At 36.4% G+C, this 22,597-nt stretch overlaps 1 protein-coding gene across 1 annotated transcript in view; it reads left to right on the top strand.

Annotated features, from left to right (window-relative positions):
- ARHGAP15 (Rho GTPase activating protein 15) overlaps positions 1-22,597 on the top strand; it is an 859,970-nt gene that overhangs the window by 84,380 nt on the left and 752,993 nt on the right. The gene's annotated exons all lie outside the window — the stretch shown is intronic.

Here is a 22,597-nt window from a genome sequence, read left to right as displayed (position 1 = left end):
TGAATTCCAGATTCATTCCCTTCCTCGCTTGTCACCCACCCTTACTGGGAAGGTAAGCAGTTCAGTATAGGTTGTACATGTGTGCCTAATGCAAAACAATAACATAGTAGATATATTGTAAAAGACTGACTATATTTCCCTCCCTTCTATCCCACCTCCCACTTGTTCTATTTTCTACTTTGATCCCATCCTTTTTCAAAAGTGGGTGCTTCCAACTTGCCTTCCCCCCAGCCTGCCCTCCCTTCCATCATCCCCACTCTCATCCCCTTACCCCCCTACTCTCCTGGAGGGTGAGATACCCTATTTAGTGTGTATTTCATTCCCTCCTCAAGCCAAATTCAGTGTGAATAATGTTGACCCATTCCCTTTTGCCTTCCTATTCTTCCCCTCCATTGTAACCATTTTCCCTTGCCTCCACTATGTGAGATAGTTTACCCCAATGTCTCTCCCCATCTCTTCTAATTATATTCCTCTCTCACCACTTAATTTCACCTTTTAAGTATCATCCCTTCCAGTTAAATTGTTCCTGTGCCATCTATCTAGGTATACCTGTAAACATATATACACACATTCACATATGTATTCATATGCCCATATACACTCATATATATTTCTATTCCCTTCAACTACTGAGTAAGGTTCCATAAATTACAATTATTGTTTTTCCATGCAGGAATGTTAATAGTTCAAGTTTGATAAGTCCCTTATGATTTATTTTCCCTGTTTACCTTCTCATGCTTCTATTGCTCCTTGTATCTGAATGTCAAATTTTCTATTCAACTCTGGTTTTTTCAGCAAGAATGCTTGAAAGTTCTTTATTTCACTGAATGACTATATTTTCCCCTGAAACATGATACTCAGTTTTGCTGGGTAGGTGACTCTTGGTTTTAATCCCAGCTCTTTTCACCTCTGGAATATCATATTCCAAGCCCTTCAATCCCTCAGTGTAGAAGCTGCCAGATGCTGGGTTATCCTGATTGTGTTTGCACAATATTCAAATTGTTTCTTCCTGGCTGCTTGTAATATTCTCTCCTTAATCTGGGAATTCCAGAACCTGGCTATAATATTCCTAGGAGTTTTCTTTTTGGGATCTTTTTCAGGAGGTGATTGGTGGATTCTTTCAACCTCTATTTTGCCCTCTGGTTCTAAAACATCAGGGCAGTTGTCTTTGAGAACTTCCTGGATGATTTCTAGGTTCTTACTTTGATCATGGCTTTCAGGTAGTCCAGTAATTTTTAAATTATCTCTCCTGGATCTATTTTCCAGGTCAGTGGTTTTTCCCATGAGATATTTCACATCGCCTTCTATTCTTTCATTTGTTTGGATCTGTTTAACAGCATCTTGATTTCTCATCACGTCATTAGCTTCAATTTGCTTCAATCTAATTCTGAAGCAATGATTCTCCTCAGTGGGCTTTTGAGGTTCTTTTTTCATCTGGCAAATTCGGCTTTTTAACGCATTCTTCTCCTCATTGCCTTTTTGAGCCTCTTTTGCCATTTGTGTTAGTCTGTTTTATAAGGTGTTATTTTCCTCAGTCAGGCTGTTGACTCTCATTTCATAATTTTCTTGCATTGTTCTCATTTTTCTTCCCAATTTTTCCTATGGCCTATAACCAGCTAGTATTTTTCTTTGAAGCTTTTGGTACAGGTTTTCTGACTTCACTGTCTTCCCCCTGTTCCATGCTTTGCTCCTTTTTGTCTGCCAAACAAGAGTCTAATGTTGGAATCTTCTGTCTGCTTTGTTTCCTTTGCCTGGTCATGTCTCCCCTCAGTCACTTGTCCCCTGGGCTTTTTGCCACAGTAGAACTCTGCCACCAGACAGGGGAGCTTTCATTCCAAATGCTGGGTTTTTCTCAGCTGCTGGAAGTATTAGATGGTTGCCCTCTCTGAGACCTCCACATGCTCTGGCAAGCTGGACACACACCCCACGACCTCCATCCTGGACTGCAATCCAGATCCAAGCAGGTTAAAGCAAGAGTCATTACCCCTCAGATTGGTACTTGGTCCCCCTACACTCTGCAGGCCAAGAGCTGAACCTGCCATGTGGGTCTGGCTGACTGTGCTGACCTCTCAGTGGCTTCTCACTCCAGGGGCAAAAGCTATACAGTTGTTGTTTTTTTATTTTACTAAGCCAAGCATAGGACTTTAAATATTCCCATAAATTTCTAATTATGTTTCCCTATTGTTCTGGTTCTCTAGTATTCTTTAGGACATTTATTCTCTAATTCAGTAAATTGGATCTTCTTCATAGCTTTCTATCATCTGTAATTTATAAGCATGCCATCTACGTCTGTCTTCATGCTACTGATAAAAAATATCGCATTTACTTTCATACCCATGTCAAACATTTTTATTTTAGACCTTTCAGTGTGAAGATGGTTTTCCTTGGTAGAGGAAACAGGCAAAATAATAGTAGTTGCTTCATTTCTTCTCTGTCATCTCTTATGATCAATCTATTCACTCCAGAGTTCTGATACTGTTTATGATATTCCTCTTGTATATGTATAAGCCTTCTTGACATTATTCTTACAGCATGTTGTTCTTTTATACTCCTCCCTAGACACTTGACTTTGCTTCTAACTTTTGGACTAATGGTTTTAAAAAATCTAAGTTAGTCATGAGTTGCTTGTGCAGCTGCTTTATTCTATTTATATAATACTCCCTTTAATCCTTCCATGAAGTCATATATGGTAGAGATTTCAGAATTTTCTTCCTCAGATCTTCCCAAATCTCTTGATCCAACTTCTTTTTTTAAATTTTAGGACTTAGAACCCTTGTTGTTCTGAGTTTTCTAAAATTCTCTCTCTCTGAGTATAGAGGGAGTTTCACAATAAGCCCCATCTACTCTTCTTTATCATGACCTCTGAGATAGCAACAATATTACATCCCAAGGTTCCTATAATTTATAGCAACATAATATTCAGGTATGGGGAAGGGGAAAGCCCATGGAGATAATGAAATCTTTCTTTTTCATTTTGAAGATGAAGAAACTGAGGCCAAGAAAAATCAAATTATTGATGAGGTTTCACAGATAGAAAACCACATAACTATGAATTTGTATCCAGTTTCTTTGAATCCAGAACCTGTGACTTTGGCAACTAGATTCTCTTTATTGATCAGAACAGGGTTCAGAATAGGAGCTCTCTTCCTTAATCATTTGGAATAATTAAATTCCTTGCAATGCAAGTGCATCTAGGCTTGTCAAATTTTTCTGGTAAAATTGACACAAATTTTGGAGTACTAGATTTTTGTACCCTTTGCATGATCATATTCCAGGCCTCTGATTCCCTATATTGAATAAGTGTTTTTGTAACTTTTGCACTATCTTTCAAATTCACATCCCAAATCTCATGTAATGGTCAATCTATGTCCCTTTTATATCATAATGTTCTCTCTAGATCACATTTTTTATCCACCTTCTCTGTAAAATATTCTAAATGTCTCACAAAAGACACACCCCTAAACCCAAGACCACAATTTGGGAAACATTCCTCTCTCTGACTGATTTTTCCCCAAACAAATACTTTGATCATTTAAAATGATGGCACTAGCTGAGCACTAATGAGCTAAACTCATACATTGTGGCATATACACAATGGAGAATAAAAAATTGGCTCTGAAATAGATTCTCTTTTTTATACATCCAATGGGAACATTAGTGAGAGAGTTATTTTTTAAAAATTAATACTATTTTGGCAGCTTCCTTTGATTTGAAAGAGAAATGTTTTAAATGACTATTGGAAAGCAGTCTTTTTCTTAAGAATGTGACTGAGTAAAAGAACTGAAATATGAAAATCCTTTGCATATTTACACTGAATCAGTTTTTGAACCTAGAAAGAAAAAGAGAAAGAGAGAAAGAGAATGAGAATAATAGAATGATAATCTTCTGACTGTGCAACCATCATATAAAACCCTTACCTCATCTCTGTAATGAATACTGGTCTTATGTTCTGTTGATGATGAGAAAGATGGAAATGTGAGCAGATAATACAATGATATGATATCTTCCATTCATAAACTTAAATTATTTTTAAAATACCAAACCATTTCTATGTCTGTGGCTATAAGTTTTTAAACAGCAACCTTATCTTTTATCAGTTTCATTTGTCTGCCCAAGGTGCTCATGCTGCCACCAAAGGCCTAGTTAAGACAAGAGAAGCAGAAGTGATGGTATCCAGGGAATTTGGGGTTTGTTCTGTGAAGTTTGGATTCAGTCAAAGGGTCACACTTAAGGACCTAAAGAGCCACAATTGGCCTCTAGGCTGCAGGTTAACCCACCCTTAAAGCTATTTGACATTTCTGTCAATGACTTGGATGAAGTCAAAGACACAGAAGAGTGATCATCACTTTTCTGATGACACAAAATTAGGAAGAATAACTAACATATTGGATGACAGAATCAGGATCCTAAAGAATTTTAACAGACTGGAACATAAAAATCAATGTAATAACATAAACTTTAATAGAAATATATATATAGAAATAAATGGAAAGTCTTATTTGGAGGCTCAAAAATGTAACTTCACAAATATAGAATGACAGCAGATTGTTTCAAAAAGACCTGAGCACTTTAGTGGTCTACAAAGTAAGTATGAATTGATGTTATGAAATCACAGCTGAAAAAGCTACTGTTATTTTAGGCTACATTAAGAGAAGAATAGTATCCGGTACTAGGTGAATGACAGCCTTATTCTACCACAACCTTGTCAAGCCACATCCAGAATAGTGTATTCAGTTTTAGCAACCATATTTTAGGAAAACTTTGATAAGCTTGAGACTGTCCATAGAAATTGTGAAAAGACCCTTGTTCATGCTATATACCATTATATTTAAAGAAATACTGATGTTTAGCCTGAAGATTTGCTCACTGCTAGTACTTAAAAAATTGCTATGTACAAGAGGTAAGTATTCATCTGGAGTATCTTAGTGGAAATTTTTTAAAAGAATCTCCTTGGACTAGATGGACATTTCTAATTCTGAGATCATGCAATTAATTCATATTTTCTAGATATCATGTTAATTCCTGTGCAAATTCCTGATAAATTTTCTCTTGTTTCTAGACCCTACATGTAAAGTTGATGATACTTTCACTTAGTTGGAAACAATATACATTCCCTTTTCCTCACTAATACTATTACTCCTTTAATTCTAACCATGACAATGCTACCTAGTACCCAAGAGATGAATGCATAGACAATCTTTTGATTTTGTGAATTATTATATAGAAGACTTTCAGATTCATTCTTAGCCATATAAATTATACTCCATTAGCCAACATCAAGAATTTCTTGCTTCTTACTGGTATGGTCAATCTGTAAAATTATTGAGTGCAGTGTGCAGATTGGGTGCTAGATGTTTCCAAGAAATATAAGATATGGTTCCTCCCCTCAAGGAGCTTATAATCTAATTGAAAAGGCATATGTGGTCCTGATCTTGCATCTGCTTTCACCCTCAGTTTAGTTTTCTAAGATAATAACTTTGTAGGGAGGAAAGGGCAGAGTATATAAAAAATGTTCTCTTCTTTTCCAAATAGATTTAAAATTTGAAAGTGGGAGAAATGATTTGACTCCTTTAGGATAAGATTATGATAAGAAGAAGTTTTGAAAATGATGGCAGAAAATGATTGAAGTTATAAAATGTAGCACTCATTTGAATAAATGTGAATTTGAGATTATAAGATTATCACTTTAAAGCTAAAATGGAATTTGGAAGTCATATAGTATAAATATCTCGTGTTAGATGAGAAAATGGAAGCCCAGAGAAGATATGTTATGTATTTCAGGTCACACAGCTAATAAGTATCAGAGCTAATGTTGAATCTTAAATCCTCTGACTATAAATCCAGAAATATTTCCACTGTGTACTTCCAAATACTTTCAAGGCTAATTAACCATTGGTTTAAAAAGAAGAGTAATAGAACATACTATAAAGTTTTAGAAAGCCTTAGGGACAATTTAGTCCAATTTGCCACCCAAAGAGAGAAATGAAGGAGGAGGAAAGGAAATGAGGACATAGAGACAACATGGTGCAAATCATGTAAAAAGCTAGCCATGTGCCAGACACTGTGCTAATGTATAAGGTACAATGGAAAGAGGGCTAAATTTTGAGTCAAAGAGCCTTAGTTCAAATCCTGTCTCTATGTATTACTACCTATGTGACATGGGCAAATTTCTAAGCCTTTCTGGTCCTTAGTTTCCTCATTTGAAAAATGAGGAATTCAGGTAGCTAATCCTTCCATCTCAAAATCTGTGATCGTGTGGTAAGATTAGGTGTTCTCTAAAATTAGTAATTTAGATTTATGTAGTTAATGAAATTTGAGATTTTATCTAAACTCATTTTTTTTTTACCCAGAGAAGAGTTTAATTATTCAGCTTATACTATGAGGGTTTAGCCTTCTTATAAATAAGAGGAAAAGGATGTTTCCCTTGAAAGAAGGAAAACCTGGGAGTCATACTCTCACACATGACTCTAAAAAATGAGTTGAGTTTGTATTCAGTAACTATTCATGGCTATTATGCCCAGTAGTCTGACTAGCTCAGGCCAGTTTCTCATAACCCACAAACAACCATAAGGAGTCTCTACCCAGGGTTCTCTGCTGTACCAGAAACACAGGATAACTCATAAGACATTTCTTTTCTGCAGATGTGGTCTAACGCAGAGGCACAAACATAAATTCATGCAGCAGGTCAAATGAAGGAGGTCTCTTAGACACTGAAGAATTCAGGACTATGTTTTCCATTGATCTAAAGATGAATTTGCAGTTCTATTTAAAAAAAAGCCACAGCAGGACAGGATTGTTCCCCTGAGAAAGGAGGACAGAGTCAGATCACCAGTACTGGAGGTGTATCCAGTGCTTTTTCTTTTAGGATCAGATTAAATGTTTCTGTTGGGGTTAGCAGCTTTTCAGAATATACTTCAACTTTGTGGCTCTTTTGTGACTCTCTTGCCACTTTCATACTGCATGTTGATCAGTTTCCTTCTTTATTACTTCTAGTATTGCAAAAATACAGAGCCTCGGGAACTTTCATGGGTTTTCCTTGACCCTAACTGCTTCTGTATCTCTCCCCAAAGCTCAGAAATTTGCTGAACAATCTTAAATTCATGTTCATCTAAATATTTTAAAATTATTTTATATTGCTTAGTATTTTGAAAAGTTCTCTTTTAGGAAATGTTTGAAATGAGATGGTATTGATTCCTGAATTTCCATCTAGAAAAAAAAAATGGGTGATTAGTGCATTCAGTAACCAATAAAATTACAAACCCCTAAAAAGCATGTGTTTTCTAGCAATTATGATATTGAGTCAGTGTCTTGGTGGTGGCTCACAGTGGGGAAAAGGCAATATAACCCATGAAGGTATTATAGAAATGTTTTCTGATTACCAAGGAAGTTGAGCTAACCTTGACTTCAAACAGAAGAAATTTCTGCACTTTGGCATCTGACAGCTCTATTCAGATCACAATTTTGAGTTCTTTGGTTCTGGCCACTGGGTACTTAGGCTTTTTTTTTCTCTCCTGACTAGGGCTACAGAGAAGCCTAATTTGATTCTTGAGCCAAAAGTTTTAGGCACTGATCCTCTGAAACTTGGACTCAGGGATTTGGCAGCACACACAGAGGAGAACAGATCAAGTTGTCGTACATAACTAACTGACTCAACAAAGCGTACTCAGGAAGAAAGATCATGGCCACACACTAGATAGTCACTCTCCGGAGAAAGCTGACAACACCCTGAATTCAATCACCCTTAAATAAACACACAAGACTAGCTTTTCCAGCACCTTCCAGCACAAAGCCCTCCTGCCACCTGATTGGATAGAGTGCTATCGGCAGGGCCACTGAGGCAGCCGTTACTGTTGTTCATTTAGGTCTGTCTGCTAACAAGCATTCTTATGCTTTGGATCATTAAAGTCTCAACCTTTCTATGCCAATCTATTTTTCTCTATGGGTTTACTACAGCCTGGAAGGAGATGTGCTTTCTTCTTTGCTCTCACATTTAATTTTGACCTCCAGGCAGAATGATTTCTCAGGTATGAATACCATAGAGACAGTGACCTTTGTTCTTTTTGAATATGGGACTTGGGCTTCCATTGGACTTATTCATTTTTCTTAATGTTTTTATTTGTTCTTGTCTTTTTTCAGTGAAAGGGAGCATTCCATTCCATAACAATTAGCTTCCTCCTATCCCCATATTTCACTTTTTTGCTGTTGTTTTGGTCCAGAACTGTTATTTCACTGGTATAGGAAATGCACAATGAGGAAACTCCCTACCATTGCAGAACTGCAACCCTTCATCAACTTAGAGTGTTACAATTCAGATTCTTTAGCTTTTTGTGTCATGGACTACTTTGACAATCTGCTGAACCCTTTCTCAGAATAATATTTTATGTATGAAAAATATGTAGGAATACAAAAGAAACTATGTGTTGAGATAAAAATTACTTTAAAATTTTTCAAAAAGTTCATGGACTCCATGTTAAGAATTCCTACCTTAGAAAATTGCCTATCATATGCATATCTAGGATATTCCAAAAACTTTGTGCAGTTTTTAGCTTTTTCAAGATGTGCAACTGTGAGATTAAATAGCATTAATAGCTTCAAATTGCTGTAATATTTTTGGGATGCCCTATATTTTGTATTTACTTATCTGTGTGTCAGAAAGTGTCCCTTGACCTAATCTCAAAAACGGAGTCGACGATGAACTGTCAAATTAACTAAAAAGATGCATTCACACCAGCTGGATAAAGAAAGATGGGACAACCCTCATGATGACTTTTAAAAATTAGTTCACTGAGTCCAGGAGACAGACTAGAAGAAGAAACCAGCTCCTGACTAGAGGAACAGAAGCATGAATCTGGAAAAGGGGAAATTGTAGGACACTGTAAAGTGCTATGGAAATAAAAACTGGACAGAAGCACCTATCACAGGAAAAAAAAAGGAGAGGGCCAGGATCCTAGGAGTGAGAAGTGATATCAGATATGATGGGACAGAGGCTATGTTGGGGTTTGCCCTCTTCTCCCAACTAGACTCCAAAGCATTAATCCTGCATCTTCTTTCTGATTCATTCAAGAAACTGTGATCTCTTGACAAGACCATTTTCCCAACTAGTTTAACACTCCATCAGGGCCCCCTTTTTGAGATGAAGTCTGGGCTTTCAAGGTCTACTTCTATACACATATGCATATGTTGTTTCCCTTCAGTAGATTGCATGCATTCTGAAGGCAGAAGCTGTGTTCTTTGTTGTCTTTATGTGCTTAGAACCTAGCACTGTCCCCAATACTGGACTGAGTTTTGGAAAATGCTTATCATATTGAATTGATCTGTATTAGAAAAATCCCACTAGTTTTGAAATGTACTGGTATTGTTTCTTTTTACGAAAGTATCTATTTTACGAAAGTAGAAATATGGATGGGATCTATGATTTTACTGATGTAGAGAACTAGATAAAGAAGTTCCCTCTACCCAGGCAAATTGGCACCTTCACTGCAAGTTACAGTCTTATAGTGTTATACTTATGGTGTTGGCAACTACTAGGGTTGCCAAGAGCATAGAGAGATTAAGTGGCTTACCCAGAGTCACATAGCAAGTATGTGTCAGACATAGGACTTGAGCCTGGGTCTTCTTGGCTCTAAGGTCAGTTTTCTATCCACTCCATCCTTCACTGCCTATGTGGGAACCAATATCGATGTTAAGTATCTTCTGACAGACTCCAGGTGGTTGGGATTTTCCTAGCACATCCTATTTCAATGTTAGAAATCATTTGAATAACAATGGCTTCTTCCCCTTCCATCTTTGTTGTCAGTGGAGGATTGTATATCTTGTGTACGGCTACAAAGATGTCCAAATGTCTATAAGGGTGCATAAATGTCTACATTTGTAATACTAAAGTGGGAATGGGGTCAATAATACACAAATATCTACTTCCTTAGTGCAAACAGAATGAGGTTGAACAGGGAGGGGAAAAATTGTCACTTGTAGTATTATGCAGGCTGCCCATCTAAACCCATCATTGCCTGGCACCTACACACTAAGGGCAAGGATCCAGGCAACTTGTGAGTGGGCACCATGCCATTTGAACAGATGGGCATGGAAGTAGGCAGCCAGTAGACCATGTATGTGCATCAACTGTGGGTGTTGAGGGCAAGATTCCCAGAGGAGAATGTCCTAACAGCTGTCTGGCCTGAGCCAACATGCCGACGACCAAGGAAAAGTGCCATCCTTCAGTCCTGCTGAGTTGGACCAACCTTCAAAACTCAAATTACTTCTCAAGCAGCATAAGGTGGGTTTTAGTCTATGCAAACCTGGAAGGATAAATTTTGCAAAGCAGGGAGGTGTAGTTACTGGGTATCTACTAAAGATGCAGTGTTCAATGTGCTTATTTTAAGTGACTCCCTAGGAGGAGAAGGCTGCTAACCCCTGGCAGGGATATCATAGTTCTTAGTTGTTGTGCCTGCCTCCAGCAAGGTAGTGCCTTTCAGAAGTGACATTTCAGCACTGTGGCATAGAATTTCCAGGGAGCAAATGCCTTTCTGCAATGACACTAAGATGTAATAAAGGATCTGTGTAGACAGATACAGGTAAACTCCTGAAATCCTGCTGTTAGTGGCTGGATCTTTATTGCTAATACAAATGTTTCAGTCTCTGGAACCAAAGAGATAACATCTTCAGTGTTTGAACAGTTTCATTTAGGTATTCACATTAAAGAAAAAAAGAGTTGGATTTTCTCCTCCTTGATATTTCTTACTGAGTTTCCTATGAAAGAGGAAGCTTATTTCTAGGACTAGAGATAGAATATTATTATGACAAGAAATTTTGTATCCTATCAGAAGGCTGATATTAGATGCAGGAAGTGTCTATAATCAAGTGCTGACTTGGCAATGGCTTGGTTCATTTGATGAATTAAGGCAGTCAATGTGCATAATTCAAAACCCTAAAGTAATGACCCAGATTAGCAGTCAGTATTGATGAAATCACCTCGACATCCTATTTTAATTTGTCTTTATTGATAAAGTAAATGTTTATATTTAGTGAAGGAATTTGGTAATAAGTGGACAATTTTGATAGACAAAATATAAGAATGATATTTATAAGTATCATGGATGACACCAACAGTGGATAGTGTGAACTTCAAAAGACCTTAAGGGTACTAACATTGTCGGTCATGTAATGGCAGTTTGTTTGGGAGTTGAGAATAAGGAAGACCTGGAAATAAAACTTGTATTACTAGCTTTGTGACCATAAGCAACTCACTTAAATTCTCTTAGCCTCAGTTTCTTTAACAGTAAGAAAGGAGATGGTAATACTTGTAGCATTTATCTCACGGGGTTGTTGTGAGGACCAAATGCTATAATATCTACAAAGCATTTCTTCTGATGTCTACTATGGACCTGGCATGGTGTGTGTCAGTATATGGTATGTGTGTATGTGGCTTTGTTGGTATTAACCATTAGTACTTCCTACCACTAATTTAGAAATGATTGACAAATGCATTTGACTTTATGCATAAGACAAAAAAATTCAAATAGAAATAAAAAGCATGATTCATGAAATTTTTTTCAGGATCAGTCATTCCTAGCCATAGACCCTCTGAAACCTTCACCACTCAATGTATTGTTTTTTGAAACAAAGAAAAGCAGCTAAATAAAGCCAATAGACTCAGAGTATATATGACCGCATATGTGATATTCTGCTCATTTACCCCCATTTCTCCAAGAAAATGTGGGAGATTATATGCATGTAATTTTTACATGCATATAATTTTGTGGGGGACAAATAAACAGGTATAAATACTCTATGCTTGACACAATGGGCCACAATGTTTTCCTAATTAACTTTCTGATAGTTCTCCTCACTTCATCCCACTTTCTTTTCCTAGTCTTGTGCAATGGAGTAAGCACTGGGTTTGAGTCAGAATACCTGGCTTTGATACTCAGTTTTACTTTCCTTTTTCGTTTCGTGTCCCTGGTTAAGTCACTGAACCTCTCTGAGCCTCAGTTTCCTTATTTCTAAAAAAAAAAGGGGGTTTGTCTGCCCCCAAATGACCTCTAAGATGCCTTCTGGCTCTAGATTTGTAATTCTATGGTATATAACGGCCCTTCCAGATGTAAACCCCACACTGTGATTCTATGTATGTGACTGTCATTAAATGAACACCAGTTACTCCATGAAGTACCAAGAGTAAAAGCAAGGATTATTCCAATTCCAAGAACTAAGTGATGGCACCTCTGAGTCTGAGTAATTTCATGAAGAAGAACATTTTAAATGGGAAGCATCTGGAGAATGAAGGGAAGGGATTGAAAGAAGCAAGTTAGAGCAGTCAGGAAATGTGTGTGCATATCTGTGTCCCACGTAGAATTGATTTTATTAAAATTGGACAGTTGTGAACTAGCCTTGGTTTATTCTGGGAGAAACACACGTGTGGCAAAAAGTAGGACACTGGCAGGATTCTTTGAGGCTAGAGTCACTCCAGAAGTGGAGGGGTCCCCTTTGGCTAGCTGGGGTGGGGGTGAGGGGTGAGGGGAGGCAATGTTGCTGAGGCTGATTTTAACTAAATTAGACTTAGCTAGAGATTTGTGAGGACTCACTGAGCAGCTTTTGAATGCTGCAGGTGACATTGTTGCTGACTGAAGAATGCTTATCAAATCAAAAAACTGCTGATAAGCCAACTTCAGCATTACCTCAAGATGGTCCCTCAATCTTCACTTTTTACTATTTGCAATATAGAGCATATTACATTTCTGATCTGCAGGACATAATCAAAGTAACTTGAAGGAAGAGCCTGGTAGACATTTGTTAGAGGTGATCAGAAACAGTAACTAAACAGTATAGAAGACACAAAGAAAAACTTCAAATATTAGTCATATACTGACTGAACATTACACCTTAATCAAATGAAGGAATTGTATATTGCTCTCATTTGTACAATTCATTTTCATTATCACTGTAATTACCTCTATTTGTACAATAGAGGTTTGTAAATCATTTTCTTGGTGGTCTAAACAGGATTGTATTGGTATAAGGAATTTCCAGAAAGAGAATTCCCTTGACCAATGCAGATGGACGACTCTACTGAAGCATATGGTCTTAGAGAATTGCTGGAGAGCCATGAGAGATTAAGTGATTTGCTTAAATTCACCATGATAGTAGGTATGAGGGGTGGGAAATGAATCCAAGTCTTTCTTACTGAATGCACTGTATATGAGCCTCTCCCTGAAGGCTTATAATATAATTTACATTACTCTGAATGGAAGAAAAATTAGAAAATTGGCTTCTTAGCAAAGTCAAATGCTTTAAATTAGACTTTCCAGGGCTCTTGTTAACAAGTACCTACCACATAGATTTGTTGTAAACAAGTTTGAAACAAGCTTAGGTTGCTATGTTTGACATTTGGGAGAAAGGAAAGTACTTGTGGGACACTGGCATTGTTGCCAAACCTCTACATTCTAAGCATACCTCAATTCAAGATTGGTCTTTAATTGTTGGTTGGCTCTTTTCTAAAAACAAACAAAACAAAACAAAAAAAAAACCCACATTTTTTTTGACCAAGCTAAAGAAAAAAAAATTTGAACACAAGAGTCAAGACACCTTAAGAAAGTATTTCATTTGAATAACAGTAAAAAAGAAAGCTAAACTTCATCACAAACTTTGTTTTCTAGCCCATAACTAAGGACTTTGTTGGTAGAAACTATACCCCCATGAGAGTATGGAAATATATTGAGAAAAAAACAGTAAATTTTCAGATAATTTCTATCTTTTCCTTTTTTATTTTAGTCTTAAGTCATAAGAAAGAGCCTTTCATCAAAAAAATGGCAATCTGTTTTCAAAAGAGATGTACTGTTCAACATTTACATAAATGTATAACTTTCTATCATATTCAGAGTAGGCCCTCCTACACAAGGAAAAATAATAAGAACAAATCCTGTTATTGTTATAGTAGGCAATATTTCAAGTACCAATCCCACCGTTTTATTTTCTTTAAGTGGGTCAAATAGAAAAAAGAATGGGAAAAATTATGAAGATACTTTGGAACAGTGATTTTAAATTCAGTTTTTTGAATGGAGAAAAAGATATTTGAAAAATTTAATTGTTATACATGAAAGAATAATGAATCTAAAGAGAAAGTATGTTTTACATAGTCTAAGTACTTCATTTCCATCATTGAAAAAAACAACCTTTGAATTCCTGAGTGAGGTAGGAAATGAGAAGGAAGAGAAAATAATTTGATTCAATTAAAAATATTTCACAGATATATGTCGTGTTGTTGGGAGGTTTCATAAGAAACCCCAATTAGAAGGCAGCTCTCTAGAAGTTCTTTCAATAGCATCAGCAAATCATTTCAGTTTACTCTATGTGCTAATAAAATAGGAATGTGACACCACTGAAAACAAGATTGCAAAATACAGACAATGTGGTCTGACATTTTTTTTCTCCCCAAAGGAAGGACTGCCACTAACGAAAGTATTTCTTATGAAGGCTCAATTGCTTAAGATGCAGAATATTGAGAGAGAAAAACACTTTAGGACACAGCCATGTCACCAGCTGTTACTCATCCCTAATGAAACTGTTAAGTGATATTCTTCATAAATAGGTCAGAGAGACTCTGAATTCTAAAGAAGATTGTTTTATATTTTTCCCCCTGAAAAGCTGAATTTGAATTGAGAACTGGCAATTTAATCAGGGTACTAATTTCAGTGAGAAGCAAATAGTAGTCAGGTAGAGATTTCAGAGTTTTAAAGTATTAAAATGAACAAAGAAATGTGAAGGCTCTGTGTACTGAAAATGTGTTTTCTGCATACATACATGATTGGCTATTTTTAGAGGCTGGGACCATGTACTAATTAAGAACATTTGGAACTCTAGCAGATGTAGACATTACAGATAAACTAAATTTATTCAGGCTTCTTTAGAATTTTTTTTTCTCTTAGAGAGTACAATATGATTAATGTTTTTGGTCACATTATATCTAAACTCTAGTGCTAATAGTCATTTCCCACTAAAGTTAATGATAAAAAATAGAGTATATAGAAAGCCTTGTAGTATTTATATTATGGGATTGAGAAAATAATGTATTGAATAATAGGTTCTATTGTCCTTAGAATTCATAGATTGAATAAAGAAGAGATTTGTTGAGCAAAGCATAGGTCCTTATTGAAATTATAAAATTCTGAGGGTTATAAGCTCACATTATTGTGATATTCCCTCTAGTGCTAAAAATGACACTCTATCCATTCCAGCCCAAACTATGTTCATATCCTCTTGTAAACGTATGTGAAGGGGCCATCCTCTAAATTTCATGACTTTATATAGATTCCATACTGAAATTCATGAGACATAATTGGATGAAAATTGAGATTTTTCTTCTCATTCTTCTCATTCTTCTCAATGAAAATTGAGATTCAGATAAGGAATAAGGTTTTATTTTTTTTGCATTATTGGTCACAAGTGCTATGTTTTTGCCCCATATATGAATTGTTTTACTTCCCTCATTATAGCAACAATTCAAGATTTACAGAAGAAAATAATTCCATAGTAATGCAGATGAACATGGGTGTACACAAATCTTGGTCATGATATTTTTAAGCTGTGGTATTTATTATGTAATGACTGAATGCTATAGTTGGGATAATTGTGATGGTAAGTTACCTAATGAGATCTTAGCCCCAAGATTTATTCACAATATTGGTTTTAAAAAAATGATACAACAAACTGACTTGAAACCACATAGCCCTCCTAGCCATCTCTGTGAAACAATTAAATGGCACCTCCAGATATATATCCAATTTTGTTAAAACAATTCAGAATTTCCAGAGTTCATAAGTGACTTTTAGTGACTTTGACTTGATTTGAGATAATGTATTTTTATAGATGTAGCATTCTACTGTAGATAGATACCATTAATGTGGGAGTCATGAAATAAAAGGTCTCTTCTGTGAACTCCTTCAAAGATTGTTTAGGCATGATGGATTGCTTTAGGAATGATAATATTTACTGCCTATCCAAAAGAAATATGGGAAGAATTCATAAAACATTTGTAAATGTTTTCTACTTTGTTGTAAAAACGTGCTTTGGGTAATGTTTTACTTTTAAATTGGCTTCCTTCCAATTGAATAGTGCCCAAAATACTATCTCTGTGCATCCAGGGGGAATCGCCTTTTATAGGTCTCCTATCCCTAAAAGGGCTACCTGGGATACAGGCATTCCTGTATTTACTTAGGCCTATCTCAGTTCTCCAGGCCTCCAGTCATATAAATAAGGCTCCCTCTATATCTTAGTAGAGTATCATGATTTGCTTTGATGAAATACCAAATCATCATTAAGTGGCTATATATCTATTGATACACCTCTGAGTGTATTTGGACAACAAAGATGGGATCTATTGTTGGGCTTGTACTCTAAGCCTTTCCAATCTGGTAGGCCATTCCAAAGCTTGCGAACTGCTGGCATAGTCTTCAAGAACCCAAAGTTACCTCCTACATCAAGATAAGGCATTGGAGTTACATTTGAGTGGCAGTATTTGCATTCATTACCCTATCTTTATTTCTCAGATTGACCTGGTATTGATCCATTAGATCTGATTCTTCCTTTCATGGGATCTACATGTGAATTATTGTAATAATGCCTCACCTATTTGAGAGGGATCAATACATTCTGTGACTTACTAGCAGAAATGTAATTGTTTCCACAGGAGGAGGCTACTATCAATGATTTCCTATTACCAAAAACCTGACTGAGACTCTTAAAAAAGTCAGAATTGCAAGGGGGCACGGTCCACAGAACATATAAATGACAATGGCTTTCTGTACAACTACTTCTACCAAGTTTGTACTTTAGCAATTTCTTAACCCACTTTAAAGGAGTCATTTGAGATTGAGGATAATTACTCTCATTCTAAGTATAGAAGCCCAGCAAAAAAACAAATATATCTTATCTCATACATGCTTTGGTTCTTTGGAGGTGATTATTTATGAGGCTTAATGCTGTGTAGGACTGTTTTCTTTATATTTTCAACCATTCCCATGATTCCAATTATTATCTTTATTCAGATGACCCCACAAAGCTGCCTATCCAGCTCTTACCCCTCTACTGAGCTCAAATATTCCAATTTTAATTAACTTTCAGACATGGACCTCTCTACCAATATGTCCCATTGACATTTAGAACTTAACATTTTCATAATGAAGCTCACCTTCCTTAAACTTTGCTCTCTAAACCCCTTGTTTCTATTGAAGGCACTATGGCAACTAGGTGGCAAGAGAGATGGGGTCAGGAAGACCTGAACTTGAATCCTGTTTCAGACACTCTTTGTAAGCCTGGACCAGTCATATAACCTCTCTCAGTATTTAGTAACCGTGACTGGTAAAATATAGCACAAACAGGCTACTATGAATTTGATAATCCTTTGAAATTAGTTAGGACTTTGTGGCAAAGTGACACCCAAAATGGAGGAATGAGAATTATATTGATTGTCCACAGGCTATCATGGGTCATTCTATGGGTTTGCATTTTTATGGGCTCCTTTAAGTCCTTTTCATCTTCTAAATTTTTTGTGTGAAATAAACATGTAAAATAGGGTAAAAAAGAATAAAATAAAGGTTATCACATATCCAATTTCAAGAAAGACTATTGTTATGAAAGTTAGAAGGTTCTATTGTTCCTAATTGAACAAGGCCATTTTAAACTCTGTAGCCCTTTTTTTTCAGCTGTTATATGAAGAGGGTTCCTCAGTTTCCTTGTCTTCTATGACAATTGTTTCCAATTTACCTCAACCATGCATGGGATCACTCCCTCTCACTATCCCATTAACTGATCCCTTTCAGCTCCAAATCCCAAAAATTTAACCTAGAAGGCTATGGAGGAGATGGCCAGAGACTCAGAAGTGAAGTCATGGATTGTTGGGGCTTTTCCCAAATGATTGGTTGAAAAGAGACAGTATCCAGGGAGAGTATTAGGATAGGTCTTTGTTACTGGACTTAGGTCTGAGTAGATCCAAGGTACAAGCAAGGCCAGTTCAAAGACCCAGAGTTCTAATATGCCACCAAAAAGGAAGACAAAAAACCCACTGGGGAAGATTCCTATACTGACCAGAGCTAGCTGGAAATAGGGGTAGGCTTTCTTACTACTATCATCCCAATTTAAGCAAACAGAAGGTGTCAGCTGCCTAATTGTGAAATTTCTAGAAATACTGGGGGAGATGGGATCACAGATATAAGGTTATAATGATCAATATTATGCAGGAGAGTACCAAAAGTGGCTTCTTTTTGTCCCTACTTACCCCCAACCTATCATATAATAAATTTAGTTTGCATACCTCATTAGCTCCTATATTCTTTTGCCTTCCTTTTCCATTATGCCCTCTGGAATGCTTATGCAGAAATCAAAAACTCATCCTTACTTTAGGATTCTTCCTTTCATAGTCTAACTCAGCTCAAATTCAGTCTTCAGCAAAAAATCTCTCCCCTATCCCACCACTTCCTTCTCTCTGGGTTTGCCTCTCATTCTCTCTCTCTCCCTCTCTTTATTTTTTTCTTTCTCCTTCCCTCCTTTTTTCTCTCCTTCCAAATATATATATATGTATACATACATTCATATATATTTATATATGTGTGTATACATGTATGTACATACATGTATACACACCAATATTTGTGTGTGTGTGTATATATATTTACACACATAGTTGTTTACATGTTGTCTACCCTATTAGAATGTGAGCTTCTAGAGGTCAGAGGGCATCTTTTGTCTTTCTATGTGTTTTTAGTGCTTAGCTAATGCCTAGAACATAGAAAACACTTGATAAATGTTTGTCAAGTGACTGACTGAAGGCACTATATATCTTGCTTTTAAATAGATTTTATTAATTTTTTTTTGTTTTTAACATCACCTATATTTAACACTTTACCTTTCTCCCTGTCTCCTCTCAGAAAGCTTCTACTTACAACAGAGCAGTTTTAAAAAGAGAAATAAAAGAAAATAATTAAGGAAATTAATGAAAAAAATCTATACCCATCCCCTCACAACTTCTGCCAAGGGAAGGAAGTACCACATACCTCTTAATACCCTTTATAAGACTAACTTTCCTTCTTTTACTTCCACTAACCCACAGGGCCATGAGGAAGAGTTGCCATGTACCTTGTTCCCCTCTACCACTTTCAGACCATAACACCACTTTCTGTCATAATAACAAAACAACCACCACCCCTCCTTTACAATTCACTTCATACTTCCTCTATCTTTGTTGTTGTCATAGGTGGCTAACTTGTTCATTCTCCCTTCTTTCAGGAAGTAGTTGACAGTTGTATTGTCTACCACAACCCCTTGCCCTTTGAATACCCTGCTGATATTTCTTAGCTCTTATAACCTCTTATTTATAATCTATCTCATTCACACATGTGATTAGTCACTCCCACTAGCTATTATGTCAACTGAATTTGCCTTGGATGCTAGAATTTCTCATTATGTCTTTGCTTTGAGTCTTTCATTTCCCTCTGCCTCATATATACACTCTTTATTCAATCAGTTGGCAAGACCTGTCAATTCTTCCTCTTCAATATACTGTACATCCACTTCCTTCTCTCCACTTACAGTCATTGTCACCTCTTGCCTGGACTATTGTAATAGCCTCCTCACTGAGTTTCTTGCTTCAAGTTTCTTCCCTCACTATTATATCCTCTATATAATGGCTAAAGAAATATTCTGGTGTAAATTTTGGTAAGATAGTGGCACAGATCAGAAAATTTCAAGCTCTCAAGATTTTCCTTCACAAAAGAGATTAAAATGGTGCTTCTGGGCAAAAATAGGGCTGTGAAAACAAATAAGAGTAGGGGAGGAATGGGGGTTCTCTTGGGACAATGGGAGAAGACATGAAGAAAAATCCCAGGATGAAATTTCTTCCCTGTGAAGATTAAAACCTCCAGGGTAGGGTAATGTTTAACAACTAGCAGCTAGCTACTTAAACAAGAGTCAAGCCCTGGGGTTAGTTGGTTTGAGAGGCTGCCTTGGCCCCAGCCACAGGAACTTTCACCCCATGACAGTGTCAGCAGTTCACCTTCTGACCTGGGGAAGATCTAGGGAAGCTCTGCTGATGAGGAACGCCAGATCCAACAGTGCTGAGGACAATTAAGGGGGCCAAAAGGAATCAGCACATGCCTGGTGAGTGCAGAAGCAGTAGGGTGGGGACTATGGACTTTAGGTCTTGGTTTGAGTTCAAGGGCAGAGGGGAGAACTGAAGACGATCAGAGGACAGAGGCACCATCCCCCATCCCCCAGGACTAGAAGTGTTTATAAAAATTAAATTATTGCCAAAAAATGTACAGGCAAAGGAGAAAGAATCCAACCATAGAGAGTTACTGTGGGAATAGAGAAGACCAGGCTTTGTCTTCAGAGGAGCATACCAAAGCAAAGAAACCCTCTTCTACTCCAAAGAATAATGTCAAATGGTCACCTGTACAAAAAGAATTCATCAAAGAACTTAAAAAATACTTTAAAAACCAAATGAGAGAGATGGAGGAAAAATTAAAAAGAAAAATAAGAATAATACAAGAAAAACAAGAAGATTATGACAAGAAAGTCAACCAATTGGAAAAGGAGATCTAGAATCTTAAGGAAAAAAAATGACTCCTTGAAAATCAGAATAATTGGTCCAGGGGAAGCCAGCAAAGTTATAAGGGATGAAGAAATAAACAAAGAACAAAATACAAAATATAAAGAATGAAAAAATAGAAAACAATATGAAACATCTCATAAGAAAAACAGTGGATCTAGAGAACAGATCAAAAAGAGAAAACATAAGAATAATTGGGCTACCTGAAATTTCTAATAAAAAAAACAATCTTGATGCAAGAATACAAGAAGTAATCAAATAAAATTGTCCTGAAGCATTAGAATAAGAGGGGAAAGTAGAAAATGAAAAAAATCACCAATCACCACCTGAAAGAGATCCTACAAGGAAAATTCACAGAAATATTATAGTTAAATTCCAAAACCCCAAGATCAAGGACAAAATATTATAAGCAACAGAAAAAAATAATTGACATGTGACAGTTACCACAATTAGAATCACACAAGATCTAGTGCTGGGAACACAAAAAATCACAGGTCTTGGAAAACTATATATGGAGCGCAAAAGAACCAGGCCTCTGGCTGCAAATATCATACCCAGGCAAGGTAAACATAATTTTGAGTGGAAAAAAATGGACATTTGATCAGACTTTCAGGATTCTATTAAAAAAAACCCTGAACTTAATAGATTTGACATATAAGTACCAAGAGAAATATAAGGTACATACCAATGACCAATTACAAGGGACTAAATAAGGACAAAATGTTTACTTATTTATGTATGGAAAATGTAAAATCTGTGTCTAAGATTGTTACTGGTAATTAGGTATCTTATAAGAAAGATTGAGGGAGACCTGAATATGATATGAATTGAAAAATAAAACCATTCAAGAACAGGTAAAAGAGTAATTATACAAATGAGGTGCAAGAGGAAGCACCAATGCAAAGGAAATAGGTGGGGGAAGGGGACTGTTAGTTTCTAGAAACTTACTTTCATCTGTAATGGGTTTAAGAGAGGAAAACACATATACATTTAGAAGAGCATAGCATTTCTTCTTAATTTAGAAAGAAGTAGGACTCCAAGGGTATAGGGAAAGGGGAGAGGATAAAGGAGGGAACTTTAGGAGGAGGGTAAGAGAATAGGTTAAAAGGGAGCTATAGAAGGGTATTTAGATTTAGGGGAATGGGAAAATAAGGAAGGGATTGCTGGAGTGGGGGTAGATAAGTAATAAGAGGGCAAAGTAGAAAGCAGAAGTAAAGTAGAGGAATTAGGATAGGAAAATAAAGATATGCACAAACATAAAAACAACAAGATTAGGAATAAAATCTCTTAGGAAAAGTATATATATATATGTATCTATGTATACATGTATGTATATGTCAATACCTATTTATAAATATATTCATGTTCAATTGTAGCCTTGGAGTGGTGGGGAGGGGAGAGGAAGGGAAATGAACAAAGTAAAAAGTGTACAACAGACAACAAAGTAAAATCTACAAGGAGGCAAAGAAAAGATGGACAGCTTCCAACTTAATGCACAGTATTTAATATAGAGGCTTTCTTGAAATAATGTTGCTATATATTCTGAATCCTCTCCCATGTTCTGCATAAATAACATGTTTTTGTTGTTTTTTTCTTTTACATTTAAGTTTATAATGTTTCTTTTGCTTATGTATTTTTGTATAATTTGTTTAGTTTTTTTAAAGAAAAAAAAGTAATTCTTCCCAAGGAAGAAGTCTCAGCAGATCACTCCTCTTTTTTAAAACCTTAGCTGGCTCCAATTCCTTCTATGATAAAATGAAAACTTCTCAGTCTGAAATTGAAGGCTTGCCAGAATCTACCTCTGCCCTACAGCATTGGACTTGGGGTCAAGAAGACCTAAGTTCAAAAATGTCTCAGCCACTTGCTAGCCATGTGTCTCTGAGGTCCCTCTTGGCCTCAGTTCTTTCCCCTCAGTGTAACATGAGGCATTCAGACTTGATGGCCTCAGGGATCTTTTCCAGCCCTAAATCTATTTACCTTTTATTTTACCATTCTGGCTTTATT

This window comes from Petaurus breviceps, unplaced genomic scaffold (assembly GCF_028583685.1).
Source record: "Petaurus breviceps papuanus isolate PSGF00001 unplaced genomic scaffold, PetGlider_PUasm1.0 90723, whole genome shotgun sequence".
NCBI lineage: Eukaryota > Metazoa > Chordata > Mammalia > Diprotodontia > Petauridae > Petaurus > Petaurus breviceps.
This window is presented reverse-complemented; position numbering and strand designations above follow the sequence as displayed.